This window comes from Falco punctatus (assembly GCF_963210335.1).
Source record: "Falco punctatus genome assembly, chromosome: 7".
Taxonomy (NCBI): Eukaryota; Metazoa; Chordata; class Aves; order Falconiformes; family Falconidae; genus Falco; species Falco punctatus.
Window position 1 is genome coordinate 70527697 of NC_137587.1, and position 25668 is coordinate 70553364.

Here is a 25668-nt window from a genome sequence, read left to right on the forward strand (position 1 = left end):
CAGCTTATCCCTCAGTTGTGACCATCTGCCTTTTTTGCTGCCTCAGACACTCTCACTTCCCATTCAATTAGCAGCATTCCCCAAGGGACTCAATTATGCCACCTGAGAGAGAAGAAGAGGAACAAATGGTCCATGCTTCAAGGGAAAAAAAAGGAGCGTCAAGTCCTAATTCAAGCACGGTGGCAGACGGGTCTTTCCTCATGAGATAGCACTGCCACTTCTGAAGGGAGGAAGTCACTAATATCTGCTGCTGCCGAGACAAGCATGACTTCCCGAGGCTCCGTGGGTAAATGTGAATGCATCTGCAAATGCTGAGGGCCATGAAATGTGCACCAGGGGAAGATCTCCAGCGATGATTGCCCATTACATGGGCAATATCAATCAGGACAAGTCCTAGTGCCTTTAGCAATGCCAACAGTCTTCAGTGCCAGTGAATCATGCACTGTTTTGTTTCAAATATGTGGTTGATACTGAAAAGATGCATTTTAAGCATAAAAGGTCTTTAAAGAGCTGTTGTTTATGCTTACAGAAAGGAGATCCTTGGTTCAAAGATGTAGATGAAATGATATCAAAGTGAAAAAGGCAGAAAACAGCATATTTCTTGACTCTGTGAAGATCTGAGAAGTATTTTGAAACCTAGAGAAAGTCTTTGCAACGGGAAATGTGTTTTCCTCATGCATTTTGGCTGAGATTTCCAAAGATCTTTGCAACGTGACCACAAGCTGGAGCTTAGGGAGATGGCAGTGGAGTGTATGTGTAGGAGCAACAGCAGTTACAGGGCTTCTGCGTTCACTGGGCAAGCTTTGGTGTCACAGGAGGGAGACGTAGCCTGGGCGCTACAGAGGAGGTTGGTGTTCACAAGGATGCCCTCAGGAGCATCTGTAAAGGCAGGGACAATGGCTGGACGTGGGCTGGGCTTTACTGGGGATGTGTCTAGATTTCAAGAGTTGACTGAATGAGTACATCGAACAAACCCTGGTTAACATTCAGGTTCTTGTCTCAGCTCAAGGTCCTCAGCCACAGGAGTGACCTCCGTGGCTGACAGGGGGGTGATGGTTCTGGCTTTGCCTCGGGCCCGGTGCTGAAGGGGTGGCTCAGTGCGGTGGAGATGGAGCCTGGCTGTGCTATATGCGAGGGCCTTGCTTGTGCAAGGCTGGCTAAAGTCCTAGAGCGACTGCCTAGGTGGAGAGCTGGTGTAAACTGGTCAGCAGTGATACCGCCCTGTCCTGCCCAGCCCAGCTCTGAGCAGGCCTGGCATCTCAAAAATGCCTGTAAGGTCAAGCTGGAGTAACTTAAGACTCCTGCTTACTTGGGTTCTACTCCCCACCCTTCAGATGATGGTTGGCAACTGATCCCATGAGTGAGTGGGCTCTGAAGTTATTACGAGACTTTTTAAGGTACTGGGGTGACCTACTTGGTGAAGCCTACCAGGAGCGCTCACGTGGCTGTCTGTGGTCACAACCGGTGCATGGAAGCCAAGAGGCAGCAATTTAACTGGGTTGCTGGTAAAAATATTGACACCCATCAGCGCATTGTTGCACTTGGCTGTTGCTGTTGCTGATGGAAGAGCTGTGGGCAGGCTGAGGAGCCTGGTGGTAAACACCTGCTGTCTGGACTAAGGAGTCCACCAGCATTCCAACTGTGGCTGAACTTAATTCCAGCCCCTTGAGTGTGGCTTAGCGTGGGACTCCCAGCCAGGCCAGTGCTGCAGGCGTACTCGTATTTATGACTGGAATTAATTGCTTTTATGTCAAAGAGCAGATGGAAGAAGGCAAGAGGGAGAAAGAGAAGGGGTTGTGGTACAGTTCTGGTCCAGCTTGAAGAGCTCTGCAAGCCTGTGTGGTTGCTGCTGTGCTCAGCTGAATGCCTGCTGTGGTGGAAGGCAGCAGTGAAGTGGTTAAGATGCATGGGCCTGGGTGCTTCAGAAATCCAGTACGGGAATAACAGGGGCTGTTAAGACTGGGACTAAACTGTGATGACAGGCTTCTGTGGACAAAGGCAGTGGGGAGACTTTAATTTCACCAGTGCTCAGGAATGGAAAAGAAATGAAAGCTGGCACATGATTTTGTTTCCACTTATGAAACACCCATCTGCCTTTTTAAAATTCAATTTATGGGAATGGTGAGTAAGGCTGGGCCAGTTCTTAGCTATTAGATCCATGCCATTAACGTCCCAGCCGCTTCATTGTATCAATAGCATGCACCGAGTGAAGAACATCTCTCATGCAGGATTGGCAGAAATTGATATTAATAAATGGATCTAATATTCTTAAATTTGTATTCCTTCCCAAGACTCGCAGCGACCCCAAAGGGCAGAAGAAATAATAAGTAAAGGCCTAATTCATTATTTATAACCAGGCAAACCAGGGAAGTAACTCTGGGAGATTACCTGGATAATCCAGCATTAGCATCTTGTTTCAGAGATCTTTATTAGGACTCAGGAAAGGCTTCTGGGAGAGCGAAGATGGTACAGTAAATTCATATGCTAGCCTTTGACCCTGCCTACTGCCCTGGCCTTATAATTTACTTTGGGATGCGTATGAGTTTAAGAGAAAGATAAACACACTTGGCTGAAGAGAGAGGAAAGGAGGCTGAAGAGGGGCAGCACCATTTTAAGGGGCTTGGAGTGGATTTCAGAGTCGTCAGCAGAGCTGCCTTTGCAGTCATGCACCACAAACAGCATCCAGCTGCTGTCTCTTGCCTGGTTTATGGGGCCAAATGAATTTTGGGAGGCAGTCCTCAATCTTTTAGACTCTATTTGACAGAGAGGAAAGAATAGTATTGTATCCTTGAGATCAGATTCACACGGTTACTGTTAATGGGGTGCTCTGAGGTTAAAAGACATTAGCTCTTGTAGTCCGGTGTCTGCTCTTTTTTCTCAATGCAGGGAGAGCCTATAGATCTAATGAAAAATTATCACTTTCTTGTCCTGTACATTGTTGCTTTTGTATATGGTATGTGTATGATTTTGCAGAAGGAGGGGACCAGTCGCTGAGCTGCAGGTTGAGAAGTATTGTCCTTACTGGAGTTTTGGTGTTAGGTTTGTTGTTTTTTTTCCTAAAGAGGTTTAGAATGGTCTCAGGTTGCAGGAACGAAACCAGCTAAAAGGTCACAAATAAATTTTTGCAGGAAGATGTAGAAGAGACTACCATGGGACAGATGGTGAGACCCTCCTTCTGACATTCCCAGTCCAGTTTTGCACATGTGAAATGTTTGAATAAGTCACGGGAAAAGAATTTAACGTGTGTTTAGTCCTGATAATGCCTTCATCTCTTTACGCTTTGCTGAGCAGCCCTTTATTGCATAAAGTGGTTTGCTTTTGTGCACCAATAGCAAGGAGATGGGAGATACATTTCTTGGAAAAATCGTGGGGATTCCCTTCTGGATGGTTTTTTGATTGGGACTGTTACTCATCTTAATTCTTTGCATTCATTGTTGGTTCAGGTATGTGGGCAGACAGTTCAAACAGGAGCAGAGCAGGCTGTCAACAGTTAATAGAGTAGCAGTGCAGCTACTTTGCATTTATATTGTACCTTCCCTCAGAGATCTCAAAGTGTTTCCAAATATTAACTAATCCCCACTAGACACCTGCCAGGTAGGTACATTCAATAATAAGCCCATTTTAGATGAGGAAGGCTGAGGTGGAGCAGTTTAATGGTTCCGTAACAGATCAGTGGTAGTGCTGGGAATAAAGCCCAGGACTCCCAGATGCCACTCCCTGGCTCTGATACACTCTTCTTTGCTTCTTTTTCATCTGAATGCATTTACCCATCTCTAATATAAAGCAGATCTGATCACCTACCATGTCTGCATACACAAATTTCCTTTAAACACTAGCTGTCAGTGGGCCTTTTCGTGAAATTACATGCAGAGGAAGGAGAGAATATTACCATCTGGGATATCAGATCAGCACTTCTAGAGATATTTGGTACAGGATGTATCCAATTATAAATGAGCTAGAAGCCTACAGCCTAACAAAAGCAGGTGGAACCTTATCAGCAGCAATGAACAGTTTAGGAAAGGAGAGTTAGCAGGATTATTAACCCTCCTGAAATAGAGTCTGTCTTCCAAAAGGGAAAATAATAATGTCCATAACTGAAATAATTAACAGAAAAACAATTTGCAACACTTAATTAAATGAATAAGAATATGCTAATGCAGTTAAGACTGCACAAAGGCTTCTACTACATTGCATGCTAAGTGTGCAATTTTCATACACTCATAACTTTGTTAAATCAAACCCAAACTTCTTCCAATTTAGGAAAGCACAGACCCTTCATTGAGACTCCATGTGCCAGGTTTCAAGCACCAGACATGCTTTCTGGCTAGAAGGCTTTTGAGTTTTGTTGGGATTTTTTCCCCCTAAAATGTGCTTTTCATCATTCTGTAACTCACAAGCAGCTGATGATGATTCAAAACACTCTTCAGCTCTGGTAAAACATGAGGTTGTCAAGTAGTTTTTCAAAAGCGTGTTGAAATGGACTGAGAACGAGAAGTGTCTCCTAGCCGTACCTGCTGAGGGTGCTGGCAGCTCTGCCTGGAGTAAGCCGATCATGATGTGAATCGCATTACTACTACAAATTGTGTCTGGAAGCTATGAGCACTGTGCTGCTGCCAGAGCCGTACTGTGATTCCAGATATACCTGCTACCAAATGGTACCTGAATTAGTAGGTCTTGATGTTGTTATGGTACCAGTTCTGTGCCAGTGTATCTGGCCCAGCTGTCCCGCTTGCTGATGCAGCCATGTCATTTTAGCTAAGGGCTGGCAGGAGAGAAGAACCCAGTCCTTTCCCTGGAGGGGCTTATGCCTGTGCTGAGAGGTGGGGATGAAGTCCAAGACTGGTTGGGGGGGCTGGGGGGGGGGGGGGCTCGAAATGCTGTGTGGTCTATGTGCTAGCTGTCTGCGTGGGATGTATCAAGGAGTGCAAACTGCAAGCAAGCTGATTCTGCCCTGTTCTGCTTGTGTATGGCTGTGTGTGGTGGAGCCAGCTCCGTGGCAGGAGAGTGGTGAATTAGGCAGCTTTTGGGATGTCCTGTAACGTGTCTGTGTGATTCCTGAAATGGTGACAAATTTGGGGTTAAGACTGAATCTGAAAGGTGCTACTGATCTCATGTGAGGAGAGCAGGAAGAGGTGCTGCTTGACTTTCAGAAAAGCTGACAAAACAACATTTTAAAGGTGCTTTTTGTATCTTATTTTCTGGGTTTCCTCCCCTGCCAACACAGGTACATTTCTGAAGGTCCTGGTAGTGGATTGCCTGGGTGCATTTTCTGGTATCAACCTACAGACGTTACCTAGTGACAAATAAAGTGTCCTAATAGTCTTCAGGGGGCATTTTTTGGGACCTGCTTACCTTGGGATGAGAACTCTTTGGGGTTTAAATTTCCTTTCTCAGTGGCGAGGAGATGCCATTCACCACAGAAGCATTTCCAAACAACTAGGACCCCTGTTACAGAAGTAAGCTGTATTCTGGTCAACGATATTTTAAGTCAAATACACCTCCGTATGTTTGCAGTGAATGCAGTATACTAGAGCTGACAAGCATATATGATAGCAACAACATTTTCCTGGAAAATGCTATTAAATACAGCCCAGGAAACCATGATCTGGACACATCAATATCTGTTTTGGGAGATGGTTTAGGCCTTAAAAACTGATTCCTGATATTGCAGATTTCTCTACTGAGAGTCCCAGTAGCATTCCTTACATCTACGACTCTTTTATGCCTGGAGTCAGCTGTCAAACAACTGTTTCTTGCGCTGGGATGTGGGAATAGGGGTATTTGGTTAGGAAGGGTGGGTTGGACCGACGAGCACAAGTGGAAGGCCGGGGACTTCCTAGGCTGAACATGAACCACTGCTCCTCCTTGTCTGCTGTTCACAACACCCAGGAGACGTAGATGTACAATGTACATAGTAGATGATGTACAATCAGCAGGTGGGGACTGTGGGAGAAAAATGACAAGCGTGTGGGAAGAGGAGTGTATGGTTCTTGTGCTTGCTTTGCTGAGCTCTGTGCTTGCTTTTTCCTTCTTATGAGAAGGCTGGGAGAGAAATTCCTGCTGAAGTCCCAGGCACAGAGATTTTAGGGGAAGAGTACAGCAACAAGAGGGAGGAGAACACATGAGAATGGGTTTTAGCAGCTCATTTGAGTCAATGTGACCTAAACCAGAAGGCTCTGGCTCTGACACAGAATGACTTATTCCCATGCTGCCAAAATGCACGCTTTTGCGTATGTTATCTACTGCTTCATGGCTCTTTTAAGGCTGAAATGATAGAGATTTCTCTCCCATGGTATATGATTGCTGGTGTGCAGGCTGTTTGGTAGGTCTAACACACCATAAGCGCAGGTGCTTAGGTAAATATTGCCTCTTTCTTGTCTGAATCAATACCCGTGCTGATCACTTTGTAAATTGATGTGCTTTGATGAGAGAAGAGGGTGCAGTTTGCTATTTCGCAGTCATTCTGGAATATCTTCTTCTTCAGATTGTTTTGTTTTTATGGGACTCTGGCCCGTATTCTGCAAATAACCCTGAAGTTTTAAATAGTTAAATATAGTTGGACAAATTCTTCCCTTGGAAATACCCATGTAGTTCCCATGGCATTGCTAAGAACCCAGAATGCATTTCTGAGGACAAGCTTAAGCCCAACAGAGCCATTTCGCTCCAGGCATAGCACTGTTCAAAGTCAATGGAAGCATGATTTGAGCACATTGTGTTTATATTTTTACAAGTGCTTTTCTATATTCCTTTATTTCCAGGCTAGAATCCAACAATGTGAATCCCAGGCAGAAAACGGCTGGTTTCTTCTTAACCCTTGTTTTCAGCGAGCTGTGCATGTGTTTGGGGAGTATAGCGTGGCGATGGTGGGATGTCATAGTGGCAAGGCAGGGTTGTGTTCAGGGCATTCAAACTGAAGAGAGCAAAAAGTAGGGATTGGGTTTTTGGAGATGTTAAGGTTGCCCTGATTTGCTCTCACTGCAGCTGGCTTCCACAGTGGAAGAGTGAAGCTGGAGTGGAATGCCTTGGAAAAATCTCAGCGCTCCCCCAGAAGGACTGGCTTCTGACCAGTTAAATCATATTCCTCCCAGGTTAGCTGTTTGAGGTCAGCTCCAAGTGCTGGTAGCCCTGCTCACTTGGTTTAAAGCACCAACTGCCTTGCTTGCATAAGGTGTAACACATGATTAGCAAGATTGCCTTGACATAGGTTAAAAATTCTCCAAGAGGAGACACACAGTGGTTGTGTCGCCGTCGCGGCTGGCTTGGGAGGTACCTAGGCTAGGTCAGGCTGCCTCCACCCTGCAGATTCAACCTGCATCCCTGTTTGGTCTCTCTAGCTGTGGGTACTCAGGGTTTTTGGCATAGTTCTGTGTGCTGAGATGCTGTGGGAGCTTTCTGTGGCCAATTGTGGGACAATGTGTCTCTTAAGGGAAACTATGAAAAGGCTTTGGAAGGCTACCAAGAGGGGAGCGATTTGTACCGCTGAGAGGAAGCAGTAGATGGCATCTAATCGTTACTCACACCCACAACAGAAATGTGTCCAGGCTTGGGCTGAGAGCTGTCTGTGTAGGTGATGGGGCGTTTGGTGCGCATTACAGGGTCAGAGCACAGCCTGACCTTAGCTTTGGGCCTCCCTTGGGAAATGATGTAGCACCCGCGTGGTTCTGTTGTGAGAGCAGTTAAAGATGAGCAAGTCCAAGGTAGTCAGTGCATTTGGGCATGTACAAAGTGTCTGGGCATGTGCAGCAAATCCTGTTCTTGGACATGAAAAAAATATTCTTGGCAAATTCAGCTGTCTCCCCAGCAACTGGCAAGGTGACAGGAAAATTGGCCAGGCAGATTTCCAACTGGCTTGGTGGCAACCCTGATTTAAGATGAATATTCCCTGTCAGATTTATTTAGAAGCTAGAAATCTCTACTTCCTGGTCTCTCCTCATCCACTTCTCATTGTTTTGCTGCCTGCTTCTTGCCATCCTATTTTCTGTTGATCTAAGGCAACCGTTGGCTGGGGTGAGTGTAACCTGCAGTTGCACAAGACACGTGAAAGCGCCTTGCTCAGCACTCTGCGCTCAGACCGGTTCCATAGGAAAGGCTCATGCCGTGGGGCTGTCCCTGCTTCCCTTCCCTGTACTTTCGGGGTGGTCTCGCTCCAGGTGGCTGAAGACTTGCCTGCCTCTCGGTGTGCAGTTCTGGGGGGGGACCTTGCTCTCTCCAGGACCCTCCAGCACTGGTGGCCAGCAGGGCAGCGAGCGCCTGGGGACAGCTGCCCTTGGGACTCGGTGCAGAGTGCTGCCGCGCTGCAGAGAGATGCTCTGGGTACAAAACCCTGGTGTCTCTGTGCCCTGGTAGTACTGTTTTGAAATGTCACTTACGTGTGGGCATTTAAAGCCTGTGACAACTGTGTGTGGAGAAAAAGAAATTAAGCCAATTCTGCTGGAGGGAAGTGACTGTGAAGCTCTCCTGGGTGCTTTAGATCCTCTTCCCATCCAAGCTATGCTCTGGAAGAGCTCTTAAGGTAGAGAGGACTTTGGTGCAGACTGTGCCCCCAAACCAGGCTGTCGGGTGCCAAGGCAGGGAGAGCTGGCCCTGCGGGAAGCCCCCACTGCCAGTCCGTGTCCCCCGAGTGGCGGCAGCTCTGTGCCCTGGCTCTGTGCAGCCCTGTGCTGACCCCTGCTCTGTGCTGGCACAGAGGGAGCTCCTGGGGTCCCAGAAAGATGCCTGGACGCTGGCATGGGCCCCGTGCCATCTGCAGGGCTGCTGGGGAGAACCCACATGTGTCCTGCCTTATCTAGTCCCCACTGCGCTTAATCCATTGCAGGGTCGCTCTTTGGTTTTCCTTCTTGTTGCTACTGTACCCTAAAGAGGAGCCACCCGCTTTGCCTTTGGGCAGCTGGAGAAACGCAAGACAGCTGTGAACTCAGGGCTTGACATAGCAGCATCTTCTCTGGAGAGCTCAGGAGGTTTGTGCCAGGCCTTTTCCATGGACGTTTGCTTGGGAGATCATTAGGGGCTGGGCATACTTGGGTACTAACAAGGAAATAACATTGAGATGAAGTTTTGTAGCTCAGCCTTTGAAGGTCCAGCTTTACAATAGCCAAACCTTGTTCTGCATGGCCCCATGGGTGTGTAGGTCTCGCTGCTTATCCAGTGTACGTGGGACAGAGGGCTAATGGCCAGTAATAGAGTTGATGCAGCAGGAGGGTGCACTGAGGCCGTCTTCCTCCAAAATCTTCAAGTTTTTGATTTACACACTGTGAGAGGTTTCCTAAGTGAGGTGCAGATTGCTGCAAAATGAGATTCAGACTCCTGACAGTGGGCCTGCTAATCCAATTCAAAATTAGTCCCTGGGCTCCCAAGGACCTGAGGAGCAGGGGCTGAACCCTGATCCTGTGAGCTGCTGCTATAGAGGGAGGCAGTGTCCTTTCAATGCCACAAAGCTTCTCTGCTTGCCCCACACAATTTTCTTATTGTTCAGCCTAAAGGCCTTCAGGAAAATGCCAGAGACACTCCACTGACGACCTTGCAGTACATCCCAGAGCTCTACAATCTGATATTAATTACAGTGAGGCTCTACATTAAAGCAGAGCTTTGCCAAGTTACCATAGGGCTTTCAATGCTTGATTCACATTAATTTAAAGTGGAACTAGATATTCCCTCAAGCAGCTTTGGAAATCTCATAAAAAACAGAAAGATAGGAGCTTTGCTGAAGATGCCCTGTTTAGCCAGGGAGCTACCTAATGGTCAGCTGTGTGAACTGCCAAGGGCTGTCCATACTGCTTATTGCTTGCTCTATCCCTTGGTTTCTCCCTTGTGCTCTCCACATTTGGGCTCACCTCTATTGCCTTTAGCTCTATTGCTTTAGAGAGACCCCAAAAAGCTGTGACACCTCCGTATGCAGAGCCCAATTCTCTCTCGCTTGGCTCGGTCCCGTGGTTCGTGCTGCTGGCTTACGCTGTCCTCTTGCACTTGGATCTCTAATGTAACTTCTTGGCTTCTGTAGCTGGGGAGGACCTGGCAGTCAGTCTCCTGGGGCTGGATAACCTGTATGGCCTCTATGGGGAAGTTGGCTTTGTTTTGAATGCTCTGGAAAAAAAAAAGGGCCAATTTTCTTCTAGTTTAGTGAAGCTGTCTGAAACAGGAAAATCTCCTTTAAGGTACCCTGGAAGTTGCTACGAATGAATTTCAACTAACTGCAGCAAGAGCTGCTCATTGTAACAGAGCCTCTGCTCAGCATCCTTGTAGGATCTGGGTCACCTCTCTAAACGTCCTGCAGCAAAATCTCTTCCTGAGGAGATGTTGCCTTCTGTGGTCCCAAGATAGATCCTCCCACTATGGTGCCTGCTGAAAGTTGTCGCTTCTCTTAATCCTGCTACTGAAGCAGGAGGTGAGGCTGGTGTGTGGTGTGGGCTCCAGGCCTGTCTGCACCAAAGAGGAGAGTTGCTTTCAAGTCATGGCGGTGTTGCCTGGTGATCTCAGTGGGGCTTGGAGGAGGGAGTTGGTGTGATGGGTGCTGTTTCATGTGAGCAGAAGGGGATTTCTGCCTCTCTCCAGGGATTATAACATCCTCTACCTTCTCCTTCTCTTAGTTTCCCCTTTTCTTCCCTTCCATCTTCCCTTCTTCCTTCAGTTTCTACTATCTCTTGCACCTTCCTCATCTTCTTCAGCGCAGTGCTCTTTGACAGCAGCTCTAGAAGGAAGGAACAACCTCAAGCAACCCTGTTCCCTTCAGAGAAGTCTTCCTCATGGAAAAGGCTGCCAGGGTTGGCCTCTAGAACATGGCATTTCCCAGTTAGGGCGGTGAGTGCACTAATAGGCTTTAATCGCCTTGACCAGCCTCACCTGGGACTCCCACCCCCCCATCCCCCCATCAGTCCTGGAGCATCATTTAAGGCCTGGGCTTTGGTCCTTTTCTGAGCTCCGGTATACCGGCTGTTAGCCCTTTCCTGGACTGAGGATCATTTGGATTTCCTGGACTGATCTCAGACCCAGTTTATTACCTTGCTTTTGCTTTGATGATCTGTTAATGTGGCCTGTTTGTGTCTGCTGGTCTCAGGTGCTGTAGGACTGTACCCTGTTGGTGAGGCTGTTGCCCAGCCTGGCTCACAGCCACCCTCTGCTTCCAGGCTTGTCTGTGTTCATGGAAGAGCCGGACCTCGCTGTTCCTTGGCACCTCTCTGAGGGCTCAAGCTTGGAGTAATTCTGTCTCTCAAGTTAGATATAAACAGAAAGCACTGTAAAACTTAGCCTTGCTCATGGACCCAGGGCTTGGTCTTGCTTTGATGTTGCATTGTTGGCTTGGTGGCCCTGCGGCAGGGCCTGCGTGTAAGCAGGCAAGCGTGTCCTGGAAGGCGGTGGCTGTTGCCTGTGCTCCCAGGCTATGCACTGCTGGTGGCAATCCCGAGCAGTACTAAATTCCATTTTGCTTATATCTACCGGAGCTGATGCAGTCAAATAAAGCTGTTCTGGCAGCAGCATTTAATAGCCTGGCTGTCTGCAAAACCCTGGGTTCCTGTACTCGCCAACAATGAATGCGTGTTTTTAGAAAAGCTGAATTTACTGGCTTGGAGCTGGATTTACAACCGTATACTGAGTACCTGTATACACAGACTGCTATAAAAGACAGTGAGGGGAGGAGGGAGGTGTTGCACGTTAAAACAGACCAACAAGAAAAAAGGCAGCAGCTTTTGTGCGTCTTGGCACGCTGAAGTCAGCATACGGTTAACTCCTCCGTCCTGGGGGTAAGGGGAAGGCAGTGAAGGGAGGCCAAGGCAGTGCAGCCAGACATCCCTCCTCCCACGGTGCTTTTGTTTTCTGTGGCGTGGGAGGGAGATGTGATTGAGGACTGTGAGGATGCTGTGTGTGGAGCTACGCCTCCTGCAAAGTCCAACAGGCTCTTCATCTTCCTAGTTCTTTGCTCTGTCCTTACAACATCCTCAACCCCTACCACATTTAATGCTGGTGAGGAAGGTGCAAATGGTCAGTAGTAGAGGTGTCTTCAAGATGGGATGTGAGCCTCTGAGCTGTCTTTAGCCCTTGGTGTCACTAATGAGGGTCACTGTGCATCATGGCCAGCTGCAGCGTTCATAGTGAGAGATCTGCTTCTGGTTTCTCCCTTCTGATTTTAGGAAGGTTGTGACAGGGAGGAATTCTAGCCTGTTTCACTTCTGTCTTCTGTTTGGGCTGGTACAACCACGTTCATTTCTGCCTTAATAGATTAGGTGCTGTCACTGCACACAGTTGCATCCCACCCTCGGTGTAGCTGCGTCTTGGTGAGTCACACTAGCCCAGAGGAGTGCCTGCTTCTTACTCCATCAATTTGGTGGGAAGAGGCCGTTGAACTTGTTTGTATGATTATTAGAATGCCTGCCTGGCAGAAAGCTGCATTTGTAATTAATATCTGTACCAGTGGCCTCACAGTTAGTCATCTTTCATTACTGTGTGGGGATTTTCTCTTCTTCTGTAGCTTTGGTAGCTGGGTCTTTCCTTAATGTTGTGGCTGTCAGCCAGCGAGGAGTAGTCAACTGTCCTGATGGCTTTTAGGCTTGAGCAGAAGTGGTTTAAAATAGTATCTAAATGGAACTTGCAATCAACACCTCCAGTAGGATGTCAGAGACATGTTCTGGCTAGCCCAGCGAAGGCAAAGGATTTGTTCTGGTGTTTTTCCTAGGAGAATCTCCCAGCCCTTTGGTGGGCGGAGCTGGTGTGGTGAGGACACACATGCTTCTCCAGGCCATAAGGCTCTCTCGGGGCTCAGATTTCCTGGCCCATTTCAGGAGCAAAGTTAGTGGTAGAAACTCACCCTCTTTGTAATACCAAGGGAAAGGGACTGATCTGTAAATCTTTTCCCCAAGGACTTCATCAGCCTCTTTCTTCTTGCTGGACTGCTTGTCCTGCATTGAGGTGCATCACTTGGCTCCCCTGATTTGTCCTGTAAGTCCACACTGTCTCCTCCTCCTGCCTCTGCTCTGCTTTCTTCAGTTGCTCGTGGCTGGCTGTTTTCAGGGTGCTCCTGCTGGGCCAGGCTGCTGGGTTATCCCTGCACCAGTTTCTTGCAGCTCTCCTAAGTGCTGGTGTGCCAGCACATCCACAAATCAGGCCCTTGGAGCTAACAAAGGGCAGGCAGGCTGGCTTTCCAGAGACCTCACCGGCTAGCAGGAGCGAAGCTCCCTGGGTCCCGGAGAGCACCTGTGAGCCTGGCAGGGAAAAGGGAGGGCAGCAGGAGGCTGGGAAGGAGGACGTACCCGTGTGGGGCAGGGTGCTGAGGGCAGGGATGGAGAACTGACTTGTGGTGTCAGAAGGACAATGAAGGAGAGTGTGTGAGATGAGCCGCCTGCTCTAGCGGAAGGTGTCCCTGCCCAGGGCAAGGGACTCAGAGCTAGATGATCTTTAAACATCCCTTCCAACCCAAGCCCTTCTATGAGCATACTCCTTCTTTTGAGGGTGGGTGTCTTGTCGCTTTGAGTCCTTGGCCATTTTCCAGCTCAGTTGTGTTTTGTCTATGTATGACTGACAGCTGCCCATGGCTTGGACAGGGGAATATGTGCTGTTCCCTCGAGGAACCCTGTCCATGGGGTCAGAAGTGGAGAGACTGTCCTCTGTTGCCTTCAGGCCTAGTCATTAACATGTCATCCCTTTGCCTTTTAGCATTTGCCTCTGCCTTCTCGGCTGAGCCTTCCTTTGGGAGCGCATCCCTTTTCCCAACCACTCCTGTGGCTGCTACAGACATCCCCTTCACCCCTGACGCCAAGCCTCAGCTCAGGCTGAGGGAAGCACTTTCTGTGGGCTCCCAAAAAGCATTTCAGGCGTGCATTATTCACTGCTCTGCTGGGGTTTCAGGGGTGTTCAGCAAAGGCAGATGTGGGAGTGAAGCGACTGGATGAAAGGTGGAAAACTCTGTAGCTGGGGGAGTGGTGGAGGGGATGGAGGCCTTGTATGGAGCTCTGGGGCCAATCCACCATGGGAGTAGCCGTGGGGAAAACAAAGCAAGCAAGCCCAGCCCAGCTCTCTCTAGGGCTGGGTGGCAGTTTTGCAACAGGGCTATGAGAAGCTTTGACTAGCAGGTCTCGTTCTCACCATTCCCTGCCATTCTCACCCAGCCCCTCAGGTTTGCTTTCCCATCTTCCCCCTCCTCACCATTCAGAATGAGTGTTTTGGGGGACAACAGCCTCATCTTCCTGGGTGTTTTGAAAACACTTGGTGCTGAGTAAATTACTGCTATTATTACTATTATTATTGCATTAACTAGCTCAGGGCCCCTTTGCATGCAGAAGACCAGATCGTTATAGCAACTTGTTTATAGTGCTGTGGCATAACGGTCTAGGGTGCTCAAGCAAAGCTGTGGGCCTGTGGTGCCAGAGGCTGTGGGCAAGCAGGAAGGGTCTAAGGGTCTGGACTGGGACTGGCTGCAGCATGTCCTCCTGCCCCTTCGGCTTTGGTGGCTCATGAGCAGGAGCTCTGCTTCGGCACGCAATAAAACTGTGCCCCAACCATTGCAGAGCGGGGCAACATGCCTTGAAGGACTCCTAGCTGGATGTGTCAGGTTTTACACCTTCATTGCAGGTGGCAGTGGTGAGCTAGACCAGCAGAAAGCCTGCAGTAACCTGAAGTCGTTTGGTACTTTTTCATTTCTGCAGTGTTCCTTGAGTCCCCTCCTCTTCCTCTACAGCTGGCTCAGCAGACAAGATGTGCTAAGTGAAGGCGTTGTTTGGCCTAAAGGGTTGGTGTGACTTGTCCAAGACAATGCATTAGCCAGGAGTAAACCCAGGGACTTTTGCTGCCCAGTCATGTGTTCTAACTGCTCCATCTCGCTCCCCAGGATGCTTGGATCCTGTTGGAAGCACAGCAGATGGAGCCAGGCGGCAGGTCCAGCTCCAGCTGGCTGGCAGGGAAAGGGCGAAGCAGCAGCACCAGTGACCTTGCTGATTTATTCATTAGACAGTGCTTAGAAGAAGGGGAGGATTGATTTGTCTGTCAAATGCAACACCAAACCATGCGGCCTGCAAGGGGAGGACTAATTGTGCCACTGACACAGAGGCCAGTACTGACTCACGCAGTCAAGCACCTTTTTATTATATTTTCCTGCTAGTCAGCTCTTCTTTTCATCTATCCTATTATCTTGGACAATTTATTGATGCAAAGCCAAATTTAAGTGGTTATTTTGCCTGTGAAATTGAGGAAAAAAAATGTCTAAACTGAGCACAGTGAGGTGTTGATCAGCCTCTGTGTTGTGGTTATTGAGAACCAGTTCGAAGCTGTCTGGCTGCACAAGCCACAGTGGCAAAATGCCTTCAAGAGGCTGAGCCCCTTGTTCAAAAGCACTTTGTGGGCTCTTAACAAAAGTGTCCCAAAGCATTCAGGATGTAGGTTCTTGATTCTTGAGTCCAAGGGATTCTTGAAAACACCGAACTGCCTGCATGCCTTTGAAGTCAGTGCCAGAGCTGCCTTTTTGTTGTTGGGGTTTTTGTTCTGTTTTTTTCTGTTGTTTTTTTTAAAAACACATTTTCTGTAAGTACAGCGTGATCACCCTGAGGCTGCCATTCTTGAAGACAGGCAAGGGCCAAATTTAAATTGGCTGCTTCTGTGTGAGTAGTGGTACTGCTGGGGCAGCTCTCCGCAGGCAGCACGGGTGGGCTCTGCCTGTGTTGTGAGCTGCTCAGGCATTGTCAAGTCTGAATTAGCGTGGTGCTGAGTTAACTGCGCCTGGCTGCATTGAAGCACGGGGCAAACGTGAGCTCAGGGGTTGTGAAACATCATAACTGCTTCCACCACCGCTCCCCTGAACTGCCAAGCAAGTTGCTCTTCATCCTCGCTCTTTGCAAGAAAGAGATGGCGTTATCCTCCCTGAAGACAAATAACTACCCTGCGCTCGGTGAGAGCCCCTTTGTTCAGACTGTTTCCTATCTTCTTTGGCAGCTTGACCTGCACTCCGGCAGGCGGCCAGTTCCCCGCAGGGCTGAAGAGATTCCAGTTCGTATGGGATACCTTCAGAGACTTCAGATTTTAGATGGCTCCTGCTAGTGGTTCCCAGCCCCAGCCTGGCCGGCAGCCTTTAAGGGTCAGTACAGTCATTTGGAAGATTTCCAGTAACTGCAATGGGTGCTGAGTCGAGCCTGCACCGACGGCACAGGGAAGAATTCTTTGCCTTTACTAATTTGGTTCTCAGAGTCTCCCCCACTGCTCTGCTAAATGGACCTCAACCCTGATCTTGAAGGAAGCACTTTGCTGAAATTTACACCCCTACAGGAATCGAATAGCTCCTCCTTTCACTTCCAGCCTCTCCTTTCCTTGCAATTTGTGTTCCTCCTCCACAATTTCTGAAGGCCATTTATCCTCTCGTTGCAACGTGTGCCTCCCCCTCCCCTACTTTAGCTCCTTGCTGTCAGGCTGTTGAACATGATTCCATCCTGTGTTGCAAAAATAACCACTTTTTAATTATGTAAAGGAGAGGAGGTTGTAAAAGCCCTTCAAAACCCAGTGTCTCCAAGTCCTGCTGCAAAGCAGAGGCAATGTGAGCCTGGCAGTTTGTTTATGTGTTCATAGCGAGTTGTTCCTTTAAGCCACATATTATACCCTCCACCAGTGTTTAGTCATGAACAAAAATGCCAGCTGAGAGATTCCTGGGCTGTTTTGAAAGCAAAGAGGGATTCATTTGAACAAGAACTGAATGCCTTCCTCTCAGCTCCTTTCATCCCCACGGAGATAAATTGGGGATACTCTCAGCATGAGGGAAACGCAGTTGGAAAGCCAACTGTTCTGCAGAGTGATTTCAAAAAATCTTGTGGATTCAGCAGAGAGGACATCAGTGAAAGTCACCAACTCCCTCCCAAAGGGTAAACCCTGCCCTGGATCAGGGAAATGCTGCTTGCGGTTTGATTCAGTACATTCCGTCTCGCTGTGGTGCTTTGAGGACTTTACAGGGAGTAGTGAATTAAGGGACTCAACTTACTCATTCTTAAGGCTTCCTTTTTGCTGTGATGCCCCTCTGAAACAATAACAGCAAGGGCCTGTGAGAGATCCACGAGTCTCTTATTCATACAGCCTGGTTTACAGATAGTCACTAAATAGGATGCTTGCTAATAGATGCCATCTTGCGCCTTTTTCTCTTTTAGCTGTGCCCTGCTTCTCCCTTCCTAGTTCCTACCCAGAGCATCTGTAAGAGTAACATTGCGCATTTATACAGCACCTAGCAGTTGCCAAGAGGCGCTGGGAGCAGCAGTATAGTCTGCCATGGGACCCTGGTGTTCTCCTGTGTTCCAGGATGAACGTTCCACCGGGCTGAGTGACCGAGTTATTGTACAGTTTTTCTTGCCCTCCTGAAAAAACCTGCCTCCATCTGCGGGCCTGAGATATGACCCCTTGGGATGTGCTGTTTCGTGGGTGACAGGTGGGAGTTTAAGGGGCAATCGCTGCACATTTCTTACAGATGTGAAAAGCTTGTTACCTGAGCCATTCAGATAATGCAGGGGCAGATCTGGCATCTCCAGTTGCTGGGTCATGTGTGTTACAGTAGATCACACCTTCTGTTGTGTGGCTGAGGAGGAGAAACTCCAGGCTTGGATACCTGCCTGGATTTCTGTGGGTGACTGTTTAAAGTGGAAATCCTGCGTGACCACATGTTCTCCTAATTCTCTACACCTGACCTGTGATGAAGCTGAAAAAGCTACAGGAATCAACTTTCCTGCCAGCATCTTGGTGAGGCTGGGGTGAGAAAGCCCAAGAATGGGTAAGCCTGAAGAACAGGCAGGCCTGGCAAAACACAAGCAGACCTGAGGTTTTGGCATGAAGTGTTAGGGGAAAGGCAAAAGGGAGGTGGGATGGTGAGGGACGGGCAGGAGAAACCTTAAGATTTCTATCCCAGCTCCATACCTACCTTGAAAGGCAAACTTGGATCAGTGTTTTCAACCTCCCTGCCTTGCCTCAGTTTCCCATTTGTAAGATAGAGTGAGTGATTCTGAGCTATTGTATGGATGCAGCTATGCCTGGGAGGACTGGTATCTGCAGTGTTGTGATCCTTAGTGTGAAAGAAGGGCAGGGTCCCCTTTATTGGTACTGCATCGTACCAGTCAGCAAACAGCTGTGTTCAGCTTCAGAAGTCTTGCTACCCCAAGAGAGGCCCATGATTAAACCCTTATCGACCATCCTGAGGACAAGAGGACCCTGGAGGTTAGGCAGGATCTTCCCCCAGCAGAGCTGCACGCTGTAAGCCTGTGTTAGCAGTTCATTTACATTTTACACGCTGCTGCAGGCCTTACTGCAAGCTCGAGAATCAGTCAGAGCAGTGATGCAGTCAGCTGTCACACCGGGATTCAAATCCTTTACAAGTCAGCTCATCTCTTGATCTTGAAAAGACAAAAGTAATGAACCTCTTGAAAGAAGGTTGCTGTTTGTCCTGTTGTACTACCACGTTATTTGGACACGGGTTAGAGGAGGCTAGAGTCAAAGCAAAAAAACTGTTGAATGAATAAATCAGCTTAGAGAGCTTTGTAGCGATTTATTCCACTCTTTGGTCCTTTGGGCTTGTGTGCAGCTCATAAACGAGCTTATTATTCTATCATGATTCATAGCTTTGTGGCGGAAGCAGAGGGTATATGTGCCGCCAGGGAAGACAGAGGGGCTGGAGATGGAGTATTTGAAGTGGAGATCAGGCAGAGGTCACACTGGAACAGGGAAGAGGAGGAAGAAGCAGAGGCCGTCCCTGCAGCCAGCCAGTGAGCAGCAAGGCTGATGGATCTCTGCGTGTGCAACACAGCCGGTGCAGGAGATGACCCTCCGTGATCAAGGCTTATTTTTTTCACTGCTCTTTGGCATTCATTTTAGAGATTTTGGAGATGTCCTCGTGACAGAAAAATGTTTTATAGGTCTCCTACTGATAGGAAGGACTGTTGTGGTTTAACGCCAGCTAGCAACTAAGTACCACAGAGCCACTTACTTACTCCCCCCTGTGCCGGTGGGATGGGGAGGAGAACGAGGGGGTAGGCAGAAAGGTAAAATCCATAGATCAAGATAAGAACAGATTAATAATTGAAATAAAATATAATAATAATTGTAAAGAAAAGGGAAACAACAAGAAGAGAGAAATAAAACCCCAGAAGGACAAGCGATGCACAATACAATTGCTCACCACCTGCTGACTGATGCCCAGCCACTCCCCGAGCAGTGCTCATCCCCTCCCAGCCAGCTCCCCTGGTTTATACACCGAGCATGACATTCTATGGTATGGAATATCCCTTTGGCCAGTTCGGGGCAGCTGTCCCGCCTCTGCTCCCTCCTGCTTCTTGTGCACCTGCTCACTGGCAGAGCACGGGAAACTGGGAAGTCCTTGACTTCAGGTAAACACCACTAAGCAACAACTAAAACGTCAGTGTGTTATCAACGTTATTCTCATCCTAAATCCAAAACGCAGCACTGTACCAGCTACTAGGAGGAAAATTAACTCATATCCCAGCTAAAACCAGGACAGTATTCACCCCTTATTCTACACCATTTACATCATGCCCAGGTCTCATGCTTGTCTGTACATCCCAGTTAACCGCTATCACCTTTCCTGTCTTTAGCTATATACGTGCAGATATTTCTTTAGTCTATGGGCTATCCCTATAAAATGTCTCTTGAGTTCGTTTAGTCCATGACATTGGGCTCCAGCTGTTGTAACAGTCTTCCAGGGCAGGAAAGATGGTGTGTGGTGTTGGATTGTTGCACGCTGAAGCCAGTTCTGATTTCATCACTGCTGTGCTCGTCTGATTTTGTCAAAGTTCATTCTTCATTAATCTGGGTGATTTTTGCTGTAATACCCTCAATATGACATATAGCCAGATATGAGAGAGGGCTTGCAACCAGACTGTAATTAGGAATGCGCATTCTCCAGAAACCCACACCACCTGGGAAAGCCTGTGTGTGTTTCTTACTAGTTGGTGTAGAGGTTGCTGTTATTTTGTTGATTACATCCATTGGGATCTGGTGATGTCCATTTTGTGATTTTATTCCTAAAAACTGGATCTCCTGTGCAGGTCCCTTGACCTTACTTTGTTTTATGGCAAAACCAGCCTTTGGAAGGATTTGGACTATTTTCTTCCCTTTCTCAAAAACTTCTTCTGCTGTATTGCCCCACGTGATGATATCACCAATGTATTGCAGGTGTTGCGGAGCTTCACCCTTATCCAGCGCAGCTTGGATCAGTCCATGGCAGATGGTAGGGCTGTGTTTCCACCCCTGGGGAAGTCGATTCCAGGTGTATTGGATGCCCCTCCAAGTGAAAGTGAACTGGCCTGCACTCTGCTGCCAAAGGGATTGAGAAGAATGCATTAGGGACATGAGTTGTGGCGTACTGCCTGGCTGCCTTGGACTCCGGTTCGTATTGAAATTCTAGCACACCTGGTACAGCAGCACTCAGCAGCGGTGTGGCTTCATTCAGGCCATGGTTGTCCACTGTTAGTCTCCATTAGACTATTGCACACCCTACGGGACTGCTAAAAGGGTGGATGAGTCCTGCTGATCACTCCTTGGCTTTCCAGTTGATGCATCAGCTTATGGATGGGAATCAGAGTCTCGGCGTGACACTGCACCATTGTGGTAGCGATTGGCATCTTGTGGTTTTCAACCCTCAGCAGCCTCACAACAGAAGGGTCCTCCGAGCGACTGGGCAAGGTAGAAAGCTACTTGATTCCTTCTGTAGATATATTTCTCTATCACAACAGCAATTTCAGCCTTTCTTCACATCAGTGGCAGAGTTTCTCGCTGGGATGTTTTGCTCTAGAATGCACCAAGGCACCTTAGAAGTCCTGTGTGCTCCCCTCAGCCTATATGACACGGTGTCCTACTTACAGTGCTGCACAGCTGGCTTATGCAGGTTGGGGGTCCCTCTGTCACTGGAGATTAATGCTGCAATCAGAAATCGGCAGGCGGCTTGAGATGGGGCTTCAAGATGTCCCAGCCCATCATCTGTGTGTCTGATCTAATCTGTCAGTCTCCTTGGCAAGGGAGCGACAGCACGAGCCAGGCTGTGTAGCCAGATGCTGTGGTATGTTTGGTGTTCCAGACCTGTCAAGGAAAAAAGCAGCAGCTCCGGCCTTTAGCACCTCCCTTTGTTTTTCCGGCTGGAGGCTGAACTGTGTCTGAAGGGATGGTGCATAGCTCGGTGCACAGGGAACAAGCAGGTGGGCTTTATTCTCCCTACCGAGATCGGGGGAGCCCAATACATGCTGCCCGTATCTAGTCCCTGTGCTCAGTAATGCCCTTTATTTTTGCAGAGGCCTCCTCAGCAAAGGCATCTTGGCAGAGCCTGACAGCTGCTGGTGCAGCTGTGGATGAGTTTTCTCTGGCATGACCTTGGGAGGCCTCCTTTGCACATCCTTCCCTCTAAAGTCACGGTGGGATTCTGGTCTTGTTTGCTTTTCCTTTGGCCAGATGCAGGGATTACTCCACTGAGGTTATTTGCCCACAATGGCACAGGACACAGGAGTGTGAGAGAACAGCCCTTCTCGTAGTGTTCACAGAGATGCCATCCTGTCCTGTAATTCTTAAAAAAACATTTCTCATGAAAGACTCGGTTTCTGGCAGCGCATTAGTTCATCATACTGGGCAACGAGGTGCAGATTCTGTTCTCTGTGTGTATATGTCTTTTAAGTTTGGATCCATCCCATCGAAGCTGAGGAATGCAAATAAACTGTGAGTGCAGCCATGTACGTCGGCGGTGGCATGGCAGGCAGGTAGCACACTGTCACTGCGCGCAGGGAGAGAGAGAAATCAGCTCATCTAAGGCCACTCACCTTCTGGCTGTGCCTTTCTCTCTCGCTGGCTATAAAATGAGCTTGGGACAACTACTCTCCTGTACTCTCTTGGGTGTTTAAGGTAATAAAGGTAAATGTAGGTCTCTGACCCTAGATAAGAGCCCTTTCTGAACTGTATCGAGAGACAAATCATTCATTGTGACACTGTGGCTCTTTGCTCCTGGTGCAGTGCAGTGATGGATGGGCACGGTGGGCAGACTTGTGAGGGTTTGTGTGAGTAGTTTAGAGATACAGGTGTGCTTTGGTGGCCTTAGCTTGCATAAGAGCCACTGCACTGTGTGACATCAAATGTCCATCCAGCCAAGTTTTCTTTCTCCTGCAGTGGTAAATAGTGGATGCCTGAAGAAGAATGTAGAAACAGGGCAAGCACATAGTGACGCCTCCTCAATACACTCTCCAGCTCCAGAGATTTATGACATTCCTAGCCAAACATAATTTCATTTCAGTGAGTAGCTCTAGATGGGGTTTTCTCCCTTGAATTTGTGCAGTTGCTTTTTCAACTTACAAGAATTTATAGCATCCAGTACCCTGAAGCAAGGAGTTCCACTGCTCAAATCCTGTTGGTGTCCAAAACACAAGATTTCATGTTGGCTTCACTAGTAAAGCAAACCTAATAACTCAGAGAGCTGGAGGTCCCTGGGCAGATACCATTGATGCTTCTGAAAACTGGATGGGTTTCAGTGGAAGTGTGAGTCAGCACAGTGTTGCCTGTAGCTTAGAAATATTTTCAAGACTCCTGGCACAAGTATTTCTTCTAAAAACCAGGCTACAGTTTGTATCTGCCTGTGCTCCAGGACTCGGGGAGTTCCCTGAAGACGGATCTGCAGGCAGGTATTTCTTCACATCAACTGGGAAACAGTAAGGCTAGGAAAGAACAAGTTTCATTTTCTCCTTCACATTGGGTTACAGTTCCATGCAGTAGTGCAGTGTGCAAGGTACAGGCTGTGCTCGACAGCCTCCACTCCCTGTGCGTTGGCAGGCTCCCTTTGCCGGGTACCGAGGACAGTAGGATGCTCTTTGCTGGGAAGGGGCTCTGGATGGGAGAACCTTGCGATGGGACCACAGCAAGGGAGAGCCCCGAGCGGCAGAGGGATTTGGTGGTGGTGAGAAATGTAAATAAAGATTCTGTTGGTACAGCAGGAGTACTCTGCAGTCTCATCAATCCCTCTGACCCACAAGGCTAACACCCAAGCTGAAAAGAGTGCATTTACGTTTTAAAGAGAGGTAGAAGGTGTCTAGGATGAGGCAACTTACTCATTTGTGGCTCCTAGGAATAGGTTAAAGAGGCAAGAACTGACTTTTTCTCCTGCGTTTCAGTCACATGTGCAAACCATGAGACTGCTTTCAGAAATACTTGGGAGCAAGAGGTCTCCATCAGGGAGACAACTCCAATTCAGGGTGCACACAGATTGATGTCACTTTGTCAGAGCTGCACCTGCTTATGCCAGCTCTGAGGGTGGCTGCGGGCCAGGCACTACTTGGATAATCAGATGGGAAATAAGGAAGTGACTTTGATTAAAGCTGAGAGACAACATGTGGGGGAACAGTGGGAGGAACAACTCTGAGCCAGTGGAAGGGAAATCTACTGGAAAAAAATGCTGGGGAAGGATTTCTGTTGTTTGAATGGATGAAGTAATAAGAACTGAAAGGCTCGGAGAAGGCTGCGGGTCTTTTGGAGACGTGATGGTTTGGGACAGCAGCACAACAGCCAAATTCTCCTGTCATCACATTTTAGACCCACTATGGGCAAGTGGCACAGCAGCTTTTGGAAAGAATGACAGAATACTAAAACTCAAGGACTTTTCCTAGAAGCATGCCCCTCTGCTTAAGGGGGGACACGGGGAATGGATGAGGGGTCTGATCCTGGGATGTGCCAGCCACCTTGTGTTGTATGCAAAGGTCCTCCTGAGCCAAGAGTTCAGGGTTTGGCCCAGTGCTGTGTAGCGTACACTGGGAAAAGCTTATGCTGGGTTATCGCTGTGGTTGAGTCTCTGCTCCCTCTGGCATCCTGCAGGGAGATGCCAGCTAGGGGACTCAAAGGGGACGGTGACATCACGTGGGTGGCAGAGGCAGAGCCAACTGGGAACAATTGGATGGTGTCTGTGCAGCAGGTCAGGCTCGGACATCATGAAATCTCCCAGCCTGTGAATTTGTTCCAGGAGCCTGCCTTAAGCCGTGCCGGGACATGGGTGGCAGGGGCTGTTTGCCTTGGTGTGTCTGCCAGAAAATACTGCAGGAGTGTGCTGGTGGGGGTGGCCGCTCTCCCGCAGCTCCAGAGCTGCATGTCCAGTTTGGATGGTGTGAAACTGGTGGCATCCGCAGAGCCGGGGGGGGGGCTTTGCTGCACCCCATCACCATTTTTCTCTTAGCTTTGCTGCATAGCCTCCTGAAAGAAGAATGTGGGTGTTTGGGGTTTTTTTTAAGAGCTTCTTGTCTACCAATTTGACCCCCCTGAACAAGTTTGCCTGTTTTTTTAGAGAAGTGTGTCCCCTCTGGTTGCTGAGAGGTGCGATGGCAGAGGAGCAGTGGGTGAAGGGGGGGGTCTGAATGCCCAGGGAGAACAGTCACCTCACCTTCCTCTTGTCCTGAGGGTGTGACTTGTTCAAGCCCTGAGATTTAGACACCAGGAGGAAATATGGGGCAGGGGATGGGGGGTGGGGGGGTGGGTATGTGTAGCAGGGGAGAACACAAACTGCATTAGAGCTTTGAGCAAACCACTTGAGACCCTGTATGATTGAGTCACTCTGAAGGGAGGTAGAGTCTGTCACACATACCCACTGTAATGAGTATGAACAAACCCAGAACAGCTGGCTGTAGCATATGGAGCATCCAGAAGGGAACAAAGCTGAAATAATTCCCTTTCCTCTGTTCTTTGCTTATCCTGGCCCTGATTCAGAAGCGCACTGGGGACCGTGCTCATCTTTAGGTCTGCACTTTAGGTCCCAATGATTTCCATGAGAACAAGTTTCAGTTTTATTATTGACTTAATGAGTTTTCTGTGCAGGTGAGCACCTGCCTGAGTGCACTTGGGGTCCAGCATTCCTTAATCATGGACTCCATAAGGGCTCTGGCTCCCCAGTGATCGGCATCGGCTCCTCTGGAGCTAAGGGGGAGTTCAGCAAGCACCCTTGCTCCTGGATAGGAGCTGGGGCGGTAGATGGGTCTTCATGAAGAAGGCAAGGAAGAAACACAGGGTGGAATCATCTTGTCATTCAGTTAGCTAACGGGCCAGTTTCTGGGCTATGGTGGTTTTACTTCTTAGAGTTGTTCGAGTTTTTGATTTTGAAATCAAATAGTTTCTTCATCTGCATGCTACACATGGGAACAGCTGCTCCAGGAGGCTCAGAGGCGGCAGGTTTGCTTGAACCTTCTGAGAGAATTTGGTAGAGCTTTTCTACTCTTTTCCACTTGTTTTCCATCTTCATCAGGAGCCACAGAGACAGGAGGGCACAGGCGGGTAATCGTGCCCCATTGCCCGTATTTCTGTAGCAGAGCAGTGACAGAAGGAATGAATCGTAGCATAAGCAACATATATACTTGTATGAAAAACGTGAATGTAGCATAAGCGATCTCACCCATCATTTCTGGCTTTAATGCCCAAGAGAGGATAATTATCAGCTGTTCTTCTTGCACAGGGATGCAATGGTGGAATCGGAGAGCGTCTGTCAGCAACCAGGAAGAGGAGCAGAGGAATTCACGGGAAAGCTGCTTACTCCTTGTTGAAAATCCCTCTGTGTGTGTGCACATAAGTGTGTGTGTGTGTATGGATTTTGCACTTGCCTCAGCATTTTTGGGTGGGCTGTGAAGCAAATTTCCTAAGCAGTCTGCACCTCCTGCTATGCAAAAGCTGGCCTGAACATTTGTTAGGTTAGTAAAATGCATCTTT